Source organism: Peromyscus californicus, unplaced genomic scaffold (genome assembly GCF_007827085.1).
Source record: "Peromyscus californicus insignis strain IS unplaced genomic scaffold, ASM782708v3 Scaffold_4__1_contigs__length_199733344, whole genome shotgun sequence".
NCBI lineage: Eukaryota > Metazoa > Chordata > Mammalia > Rodentia > Cricetidae > Peromyscus > Peromyscus californicus.
This window is the reverse complement of record NW_026294562.1, coordinates 158,878,346-158,889,971: the sequence shown is the minus strand read 5'-3', so window position 1 is coordinate 158,889,971 and position 11,626 is coordinate 158,878,346. Positions and strand designations below refer to the sequence as shown.

The window sequence follows — 11,626 nt, the reverse complement described above, 5'->3', positions numbered from 1 at the left end:
CAATCACAGTTGACTCTGCCCCCTAGACATCCTATATAAACCACCCTGCCCAGTCAGTTGTGAGCTGTTCTCTCCACCCTGGTAGAGGCAGCTACTCTCCTGGACTCTTCCTTCCCAAATAAACCTCTTTCTCAAAAGAGTATTGGGTGAAGACCTTCATTGACTGGTGAACGGAAGAACCTTGCTGGGATGTCCCATAGTGGACTGAGCAAGGGGGAGCTGAACAGAAGAACCTTGCTGGGACATCCCATAGTGGACTGAGCAAGAAAGACCTGGTAACACTGAGCCAGAGATTGTGGCTTTCCAGGAGAGGAGCAGGATTGTTGTGTCCTGCGAGGAAACCATCCCCCATCATACCATCATACCAGGTATATCCTGACCTTCCCAAAGAGTCAGGATACCCTTCCTTGCTGAAGCAGTTCCAGGCCTGACTCTCCCGAGAAGTCAGAAAACCTTCCTTTCCAAGGTTGGGCTGTTTCTTTGCAGTCTCAGCCATCAGAGCTGTGCTAAACAGCTCCAGGTGTCCGGGACATCTTCAGGGCAGAGCTCTTGTCCTAAGTAGCTCTGAGGTGTCTGGGATACCTCGCCCTCTAGGGCTGAACTGTCTCCAGTTCAGCCATCACAGCTGTGCTAAACAGCTTCAGGTGTCCGGGACACCTTCAGGGCAGAGCTTTTGTTCTGAGTAGCTTGAGGTGTCCAGGACACCTTCAGGGCAGAGCTCTTGAACTAAGTAGCTCGAGATGTCTGGGATACCTCGCCCTCTAGGGTTGAACTGTCTCCAGTTCAGCCATCACTGCTGTGCTAAACAGCTCCAGGTGTCCAGGACACCTTCAGGGCAGAGCTCTTGTTCTGAGTAGCTTGAGGTGTCCAGGATACCTCGCCCTCTAGGGCTGAACTGTCTCCTTGCAGTTTCAGCCATCAATTTACTAACATTTTGGTGCTGAAACCCAGGACACCACACCCAGAGTTTTTGCAGTTTACTTACATTTGGTGCCAAAACCCAGGATACCAAACCCAGAGTTTTTGCAGTTTACTTACAGATACCACTTGAAACAGCAGGTCTTCCTGTTAGAAGCTTTAGTCACTCTCACTGACAAGTGTTCTTTCTTCAGATACATGGTCCTCATCCTTGAGGTTTTACCTAGGGTGACACTAGAATTCTAAAAGCTAAAACACTAGCTTATTGTCATAAATAGCCTCAATCATACATGAATCCTATGTATAACAGAAAAAGTCAGCAATGCAAACTTTAGCAATTGGCAAGCATTATCAATAACTATTAAAAGTTACTTCTCCACATGTCAAATATCTTTATCTTATGCAATAAGATGTCATCTGTGCACAGAAGGCAGATGTGTGCCATGTGAGTATATGTGAACTTGTTGTCTTTGCATATGAAGATAAATACTTGCCATCTGTGCACATAAGGAAAGAGGTAACAATATCTCTGTCCATTAGGACCAATACCCCACTCCTGATACCAACTTCTAAAATACCCCGACCAAAGTGACTTATGCAAGAAAGGGTTTATTTTGACTTATGGTTCCAGAGGAAGAGTTCATAATGGTGGAGGAGGTATGGCAGAAGGCTGCCAGAGCAGAAAACCAAGAGATCACATCTCCATCTGTAGGCATGAAACAGAGGGAACTGGAAGGGAGGTAAGGCTATAAACCTTTAAAGCCTTCCCCCAGTGACATACTTCCTCTAGCAAAGCCATACCTCCTAAAAGTTTCATAACCTTCCCAAACAGTGCCGTCAGCTGGAGACCAAATGTTCATATACCTAAGCCTATGAGGGACATTTCTCATGCAAACAACCACAATCTATTCCATGGCCCCCATAGGTCCATGGTCATATCATAACAGTCATATCATAATGAAAAATGCATTTAGTTCAAATTTTAAAATCCCTAACACGTATTTCCTTGAGAGGCTTTTGTTTTCATGTCTCTACCTCACAGAATAAGCACAATGCTTTGTCACATAACGTTCATAAGGTAAATTGCTTCAGTATCTGTAGTGTGTGATAGCATAAAAATGAAGATAAACATTTTGTTTATCTGTGGTGCATGGGACACTAGTCTCCATCATAGAAGTGGGATGGACTTTAGAGACAAAACAGGATGATGCTGGCTAGATGTAGCCTAGCTAAACGTCTCTTCCTGTCAGCTGAGTGGACAGTAACTGCATCATAGTGTCCTCCCGAGTTAAGACAACAGAGGTAAGAAGGAGCTGGTGCCTGCTCACAGAGACACAGAATGACTCTCTAAAACACGTTGCTCTTAGGAGTCAGTTCTTAGTTTCCAGTACCATTCTCCAACAAAAGGATCCACATTCCTCGGAGAAGTGCCTGACGCTAGAACTAGGTAAGAAATGCGAAGAAGAATGTGTAGCCTGTAGTGACAGACAGGAAGAGCTAAAAAAGCAAGCCGACAAGGATGTGTGTTTCAGTGTGCAGAAACAACATGCCATAAACTGCTGGCATAAATAAGAGAAATTCATTTCTCCACATCCGAAGGCTGGGGAATCCAGGCTAAAGTGCTGGCCTTCTTCGCTTGTGGGTGATTGGAGCTCTTGTTGTCCTGTTTGTTTTTATTGTGAGGTTTATTATTTGTTTAGTTGTACATGTGAACATGTGTGGATACACATGTGCCATGCCATGGTCGTGGAGGTCAGAGAACTTTCAGGTATTGGTTTCCTCCTTTCACCGCATGGGTCTTGGCATCTTAAACTCAGGTCATCAGTTTGCTTGGTGGCAGACGCTGTTACCAGCTGAGCCATCTCCTGAACCAGGTTTTCTATGTATATGAATGTTTTGCCTGCATATGTATATATGTGCACCACGTGCCTGCCTGATACCCATAGAGATCAGAAGAGGGTGTCAGATGCCCTGAAACTGGAGTTAGGGATGGTTGTGAGCCACTGTGTGAGTGCTAAGGTCCAAACCTGGGTCCTCTGCAAAAACAACTTCTCCAGCCCTTTATTTGTCTATTTGTTCTTGAGACAACACTAATAGGTTTTCTGCAGCCCGATAATAGGTTTCTCCGCTGATGCAGTAAGCCAGATCAAGCCGAACGGAAAAAGTAGAAAAGCAGGTTAGGTTCCAATAGAATAAATACCATTCCCTATAGCCCAAGCTGGCCTGAAACTGGAGATCCCCTGCGTCAGCCTCCTGAGTTCTAGAATTGGCATGATATGATGCCATACGCTGTGGTAGACATCATTTTAAGACATTTCCCCTTAGTTTGTCAGTGGCTACCAACTCCTTGTGAGCCCACATGACCTTTGTACACAGGTTGGGGAGAGGTTACAGGACAGCAGAGGGCAAGCTCTTCAGATCTCGTCTTATAAGGGCACTGACCTATCAAGAAGGCACCACCCTCATGACCTCATCAGACACTCCTTAGTTACCAGCATATTGCAGGTTAGGTCTTCAGCTTGTATGTAGATAGGGGCAAACATTCCCATAGTAGGCCAAAGGGTCACAGGACTCAGTGGAAGAGCTCTCTGTGGCCAATCCAGTACAGAAGGCAGTACTGGATTATAAACTGGATGCAAAATCAATATCCATGCATCCATAAGTATATTAGCAAGTGATTGCATAAAGAGCAATGAGGAGCTATATCTGCTATGCAGAATCCCATACAATCTATTTCCTCTGTCCTTGATAGCCAGAGTCACTCGTGTGTGCGTGTGTGTGTGTGCCTGTGTGCGTGCGTGTGTGTGTGTGTGTGTGTGTGTGTGTGTGTGCCTGTGTGTGTGTGTGCCTGTGTGCGTGCGTGCATGTGTGTGTGTGCCTGTGTGTGCGTGTGTGTGTGTGTGTGTGTGTGTGTGTGTGTGTGTGTGTGTGTGTGAGAACTCACTCTTCCCTTCCACCTGGGCCCAGGTGATGAAGTCAGATCACGAGTCTGGGCAGAGGCACCTTTACCCTGTGAGCTCTCTCCCCAGCTCTCCCCCCACATGAAAATAAATAGAGAAAGTAAGACGGAAGGCTGAGTGTGGTGTCACATACCTTTAATCTCAGTGCTTGGGAAGCAGAGGCAGGCAGAGCTGTGTAAGTTTGAGGCCAGCCTGGTCTATATCCAAATGCCAGGCTAGCCAGAGCTAGAGAGTGAGATCCTGCCTCCAAAAAGACAAAACAAAAACAGATAAACAAAGATGGAAATGAAGGAGGGCAGGAGGAGGGCAGAAAGAAAAAAAAAAAGTTGTTTTTCAAAATCAAAACCCTGCAGCTTGAAAGGACACTAGAGAATGATCACACCAGGACTTGTAAAAGGCGCAGGACGAAGGTGGCCTTACGGTGGGAAAGGCTGGCGAACACAGGAGCCAGGGAGTCAGCGTCAACGTCAGCAGTCACAAATCACGACGACAGCCTTGAACTTGATAGGATCTGATAAAAGCGGCACTCAGCTTTCTCGTCCTCCAGGTCCTGGTAACCTCACTCTTACCACAGTCCAAGCAGGTGAACTCCAGAGGGAGGCATTCTACAACCCAGCAGTCCTCCCCAGCCATAAGACCTTCCCTGGGAAAAGCCAGGAGGGTCCCATGGGATCCTCAGTCACGACCTGGAACAGAAAACAAACAGAAAGATATGATGTCAAAATCAAGGAAATCCAAATAGAGCAGGGACTTCAGTTAGTTACAACACATCAATGTGTGTCCAGTAACTGAAACAAGTGTGCTGTGCTAATGCAGAATGCCGATGGACTAAACTGGTGTAGCATGAATGCAAACTGCCCATGATCTTCTCAAGCTGAGTGCTGTCTAAGACTTGTTCATTTTTTTTTTTTGTCTGTATGAATGTTTTGTCTGCATTTATGTGGATGCACAAGGTGTGTACCTAGTGCTTAAGGAAGGCCAGAAGAGGGTGTCACATCCTCCGGAACTGGACTTACACATAGTTGTGAGTTGTTTGTGGGTACTGGGAATAGAACCCAGGTTCCTGAAAGAGCAACAAATGCTCTTAACCCCTGAACTATCTCCTCAGCCCCCTGAAGTTTCGGTGTTTAGGGTTTGTTGTTGTTGTTTGTTTTTAAAAAGTATTTGAATGCACTGCATTTTGTTTGTTTTGTTTTGTTGTTTGGATGTTTTTTGTTTCCATTTGTCTCAAACTTGAGATGCCCCTGACTATACCTCCCACTCGAGTTCTGGGATGACAGCCATGTGCACCCCCTGCACCCCAGTCCCCCCCCACACGCCAGATGTGACCATGGCTGGACTGCAATGCAGTTTTAACATGAACTGAACCACTTTAAAATCACCCGTGAGTCTCAGGACTGAAGGGAATGGCAGCTCAGTGGTTCAGAGCGCTTCCTGCTCCTCCAGACGACTAGAGCTCAGTGCTTACCTCATGTGACTCACAACAGCCTGTAACTCCAGCTCCAGGAGATCTGATGCAAAAATGAACCTGGAATTTCACCAACAAAGCTGAACCCAGCCAATGAGCCCGAGTGCATTTTCTACCATGAGCCACTAAGAGTGACCATGTTGTCAAGGAAAGCCAACATCCTCCCCAAACATGGAGTGGGAGTGGGAGAGTGAAAAGGCACAGGAGGAGGAGGGAGCAGAAAGGATGAAGGGAGCTGTGGGGTGAGCCCACGGTGGAGCTGCAGCATGTGCGGAAGCCCAGGAAGCCATCTTTGGGCCTTCTGGGGAAGCCAGCCCTCACCTGAAGCTCAGGTACCAGGTCAACCCTACAGGCCACACTCAGGAAGCTGGAGCAGAAGAACTGAAAATTGGAGGCCAGCCTGGGCTACATGGTGAGACTCTGTCTAGTGAAGAAGGGTCCTACTTACCAGAGGAAGATGGCTGTGGACTGTCTGGTTACTCCTTCCTGCTCCTCCTCATGCTTGTCCACCACCACTGTTTAAATCTGTCTCAACCGATAGATGTTTGTTGAATGTCCGTACACCGTCCCGACTGCTGAGAATCTTATACGGAACAGGCCTGGGACTGGGAAGTTGGGGGGCTGTCACTCAATGCATGTAAATTAGGCAGAGGAAGCTGCCAAGTTGAGTGGGCTTGTGGGGCGGAGTCCTGGGCCTCGAGCCAGCAAGGACTTTGTGTTCCCTTCTACGAGTTTGTCAATGTTTCCTCCCCTTTCGTGTTTTTTCTTTTCTTCTGAGTTTCTATGGTAACCATGGTTCCCATGTGACCCTGCACAGAGGGTTACATGGGCATGGGCTTGGAGGGTGGGGCCGAGAGCATTTATATGGGTAGACGTTGGTTGGGGTGGCAGGTCCCATGCTTTCTTTTCCGCAGCAAAGGTGTTTTGGGGAGAAGTCTGAACTGGGCAAGAAGCTGGAATTATGGGGTGGGGATGGTGATGAGACATGCGTCACTACAGAGTGACATTTCCCTTATCTCTATGATGGACTTCCTTGTGGCCCAGTGGAAAGAAGGATGAAAACAGAGTCACTTCAACATTTTAGAACCTGGAGTTTGTAAAACAACAACAACAAAAAACCAGGAAGCCACGCCCTTAGCATCAGCTTTGTGAGTTGGGAGTTGAAGGGAGCCATCCTCAAGAAACTTGGAGAACCCTAGGAGCTAATGGTACTTAGTGACTAACCAGAAGTAGACTAAGATAAAGCACCATCCAAGGATACACTCAGAAATATTTGGTGATGGGTGCTGGAGCATTGTCCTGTGACTGGTAGACCCAGCTGTCCCTGTACAGAAGAGGTCAAGGCCAACGGTAGTGGTTTGGATATGGAAGGTCTCCTACAGGCTTACAGGGTCCCTTAGCCCCAGGCCGATGGTGCTGGTTTGGGAGGTAGTAGAGACTTAGGAAGTGGGACCTGGAGGAAGTAAGTTACAAGACTCTGTGTCTTCAGCTCCGCCCTACCCTATTAAGCCCCACTCCTGCCAAACACACACCTCTTCTGGGACCTCCCTCCCTCCCCCATCAGCTAGGCTCTGCTCCTCACTTCTCCACAGGCAGGCAGTCCATCTCCTGGTGATCTCAATCTAGCTTCTATGAGCCACTATGTAGGGATTGCCTTCTCACCCCTGCTCTAGGGTCGCCCCTCCTCTGGGTCTCTTGTTCCTCCTCTGGGGTCGCCCCTCCCCTGGGGTCTCACCTCCTAGGGCTGCCAGGTTGTCTGGCAGCCCCTCCCCCTTCGGGAATCTCCCATCTCCACCCTCAGACTACATCTGCTTCTTCACACTCCAGAAGTTGCCGGCTCCTCTAGGAACTTGAGACCTCATTTCTCAGTGCTCTCAGGTGGGCACTGTCCCCCCTGACCCCACAGGTCTCTGGACCAAGTGCCCAGCTTCCAAGCCCTCGCCGCCTGAACTCACTTCAGTAGGGAAACAGAGAGCCACACCAGGAGGCAGAGGAGAGGGCCAGCCAGGCTGTGCTAGGCCAAAAGTGGTGTCTGTTCATGCAGACAGCAGCTACTCTCAAAGGAAGACCGAGCCACAGCCTGCAACCTCAATACCGGTTCTACCGAAGGGAACATCGTCTCAACCCTTCTCCAACTCAAGGCTCTCCAGAGCATCGGCACATACCTATGTCAAAAGGAGAACAGTGATTTAGGCAAAGAAAGATGCAACTAACAGGAATATGCCTTGGAAGGTATTTTGTCTATGGCTCCTTCTTGTCCTCTCTACTTTCTCGATGATACCGGGAGGCCGGCGACTTGGCTCTAGGACAGCCTTCTGCCTGGCTGTGTTCTGCTTCCTCACAGGCCTACAGCCATGGAGCCTGTTGACCATGAACTGAAACTGTTGAGCCCCAGCCAACTTCCCTCCTTTAGGGTGTTTCTCTCAGTGTTTGTCACAGCAACGCAAGGGCCAGAATGGGAAGCTAGTTTCTTTCAAAGCACTCCAGTTTGATCTCAGCTCCACAATGGATGAATCCAACTGTGACTGTATCCAGAATGACTTGTAAGATGGCACTATGTCTGGGACAGAGAGACATGGGGGACAGGAGGGGAGAAGGAAAGGTAAAAATGTCCCCAACAGGTTGGAGAGGTGGCTCCATAGTGAAGAGCACTTGCTGCTCTTGCAGAGGACCAGGTACGGTTCCAAACACCCACACGGCAGCTGACACCATCTGTAACTCCAGTTCCATAGGATCTGACACCCTCTTCTGGCCTCCATGGCCAACAGGCACATATGTAGTGCATGTGCATGCACACTCATACATTTTAAATAAAAAATCAATAAACTATAATACAAATAGAAATGTCCACCGAATTTTGATAGGCAGTCTGGTGATCCATTCCTTCCCAGTTCCCACATGCTCAGGCTCTTTCCGATTCCTTGGGCTTTGACCCAAGTCTGATCTCCGGGTGTCTGCTGACTATTCAAGCTCTTGCTGGTCTCAGTTTTTCCTCAAAGTGGCTTTGAACCCACCATCAAAATACACACGTTTTGGCCCGTGATGCTAGGTTTTTGCTTTGTTTCCTTTTGTTGAGACAGGGTCTCACAATGCATCCCAGGCTGGCCTCAAAGTCCCACCCCTTCTGTCTTAGCCTCCTGAGCACTGGGATGAGAGGCGCTCACCACCACACTGGGTTGTACTCCCCTCTTATCCGAGAGGAAGATAAGTCTGTGCTTCACTCATCTGAGAGGTCACATGTGTCAGTTAGGGTTTCTATTGTGGAGATGAAAGGGTTTATTTCACTTCTGCATCCCAGTCCATCATCGATAGAGGCCGGGCAGGAACTCAGAAGGCAGGAACTGAGGCAAAGGCCGTGGAGGAACTCTGCTTACTGGCTTGCTCAGCCTGCTTTCTTAGAGGCCAGAGGGCCCCACCCACAGTGGATTTGGCTCTCCCACGACAGTCAGTAATTAAGAAAACGCACCGCAGACTCACAGGCCAGTCCCATGAAGACATTTGCTCAACTGTGGCTCCCTCTCCTCAGGTAACTCCAGCTTGTGTCAAGTTGATACAAACAACAGCAACAAAACAGGACATAAGCCTAGGGGAATGGATGTCCCCACCCTGAATGAGGGCCTGGAGGACTCACCATGGTATCTGCCGCAGACCAACTCTTACGCTGCTTGGAAACTTAGTCCCTCTGTGAACCGTTTCTCTGGGATTCAAGATGGCCTCCTGTGTTAATTCGTCACACTTCACGTTAGTGCAACAAAATACCTGACCTAAAAGATGGAATGAGGGAAGATTTTATTTTAGCTCGTAATTCTAAAGGTGCCAGTCCATCACGGCAGGGGCGGGGGCAGAGAGGAGCAGCTGATATCATGGTGGCCAGGAAGCAGAGACAGCATTCTAGAACCTGTCTGTCTCCCCCCCCGCCCCCCAGAAAGGGTGTCTCTGTGTCACCCTAGCTGGCCTGCAACTCATGATGTGAACCAGGCTGGCCTGGATTTCACAGAGATCCCCCTGCCTCTGCCTCTCTAGTGTTGGACTAAAGGTGTGCACCACCACACAGGTCTGTGCTCGCAATCCTCCTCTCCATTTAGTCCACCCCGACCGACCGCAGCTCACCGGATCGTGCCTAGCACTATTGTGAGCTAATATGAGCATACACAAAGATCCAAAGGAAACCATGCTTAACGAGTTCAGGGAGGGCCAGCGAGATGGCTCAGCAAGCTGAGGAGGCGCTTGCCACCAAGCCCGTTGACCCGCGTTTGATCCCTGAGCCCACAGGGCAGAAAGAGAAACCTGTTCTCTGACCTTCACACACACATGTGTCACATGTGTCACATGTGACAGTAGGGTGCATACAAACACATGCCCACACACAAGAGAAGAAAATGCAATGAAAATGTGTTTGAAAAGAGTTAACAGATGGCAATGTTACGTCAGATAGAGACAATCCATGAGATGAAATTATTTAATCGGAAACACAAGGAAATTCTGGAGCTGAACGTGAACTAGGCCAGGTGTGGTAGCACGCACCTTTAATTCCTGCACTCAGGAGGCAGAGAAGCAAGGGGATCTCTCTGAGTTTGAGACCAACCTGGCCACACAGTGAATTTAGGGCCATACTGAGACCCTTGTAAAGTCTCATTTAAAAAAACAGCCGGGCGGTGGTGGCGCACACCTTTAATCCCAGCACCAGGAGACAGAGCCAGGAGGATCTCTGTGAGTTCGAGGCCAGCCTGGTCTACACAGCAAGATTCAGAACAGGCACAAAACAACATGGAAAAACCCTGTCTCAAGAAAACAAAAGACAAAAAACAACAACAACAAAAAAGCAAAACTGGGCGATGGTGGCACACGCCTTTGGGCACTTGAGAGGCAGAGGCAGGATGGATGGTCTCTGTGAGTTCAAGGCCAGCCTGGTCTACAAAGCAAGTTCCAGGACAGCCAGGGCTACACAGAGAAACCCTGTCTTGAAAAAACAAACAAACAAAATACCTGCTAAAACAATGTAAGGAAGGGTTATTTTAGCTCCAGGTTCCAGGGCACTATGCTCCATCACCGTGGGGAAGTCCTGGTAGCAGGCATCTGGGCAAATGGTCACATCGCTCCAGTCAGGAAACAGAGATGAGCCACAGTTCAGCACGCGCTCTCCTTTTCATTTGGTCTAAACTCCAGCCTATGTAGAGAAGGCGCCTTATTTAGGGTGAGTCTTCCCGCCTCAACCCAAACCAGAAACTCCCCCAGAGACATGCCCAGGGTCTTGTTTCCATGGTGATTCTAAGCCCCATCCAGTTGGCAAGATTAACCACAATTATGTAACCAAAAGCACAGAGAATTTTTAAAAAGGAAACTTTAAGAACCTAATAAGAGAGGACAGAAAAGAACATTTAAAGTATTTTTTAAAAGAATCTTTAAAAAACAATCACTATATTTGAAATTTCCCAAATTCAAGCTGGACACAGAACGGTGAGCACACCTATAATCCTAGCACTCTGGAAGCAGATGCAGGGGATTTCAGACTTCATCCAGGATAGGCAAGGCCACACAGGAAGGCTGTGTGAAAATTTTGGAGATACAGCGACTTGGGGATTAAGAGCGCTGGCTGCTCTTCCAGAGGAACCAGGTTCAATTCCCATCACCAACCATCTGTAACTCTAGTCCCAGGGTTGCACAGACACACATATAAAATAATAAAATAAAGTAAAATAAAGTAAGAAAAAATTAAAGTCATGGTGGAGGGGTGTCTGGTGATAGGGCTCAGCTGGTAAAGGGCTTGCTGTGCATGCATGTGGATGTCACATAGATCCCAGAACCCACATTAAAACCCCAGTGCTCGGGAGGTGGAGACAGTGGCACCTGGGGGCTAGCCTGCCAGCCAGCCAGTCTAGCCTGCTTGGTGAACTTCAGGCTCCTGTCTCAAAGGTGAGGCTGGAGAGATGACTCAATGGTTAAGGGTACTTACTGCTCCTGTAGAGGACCCAGGTTCAGTTCCCAGCACTGTCATTGGGTGACTCAAAATTCACTATGACTCCACTTCCAAAGAATCTCAAGTCCTCTCCTCTCCTCCATGGGCACTGTATGCACATGTGTGCACACATACATACACTGAGGCTCACATACATCAACTAAGCTGGATTAACTTAAACTAAATAAATATTTAAAAATAAGTAAAATAAAAATTTAATTAAAACTGAACTATACCTATACATAAAAGCCAAAAAGAAGGTGAACAGTAACAATCAGGGAATGATACCTAAAATTGTCCTCTGGCTTCCACACACACGTGCAC

The 11,626-nt window shown here is 48.1% G+C and overlaps 1 long non-coding RNA gene across 1 annotated transcript; it reads right to left on the bottom strand.

Annotated features, from left to right (window-relative positions):
- Positions 1 to 4,014: 4,014 nt before the first annotated feature.
- On the bottom strand, positions 4,015 to 10,487 carry LOC128125724 (uncharacterized). The gene is made up of 3 exons (XR_008223217.1): positions 10,333 to 10,487; positions 5,795 to 9,110; positions 4,015 to 4,564 (listed from the first exon to the last, which is right to left on the bottom strand). It is a non-coding gene; the product is annotated as an uncharacterized LOC128125724 (long non-coding RNA).
- Between the last annotated feature and the right edge of the window lie 1,139 nt (positions 10,488 to 11,626).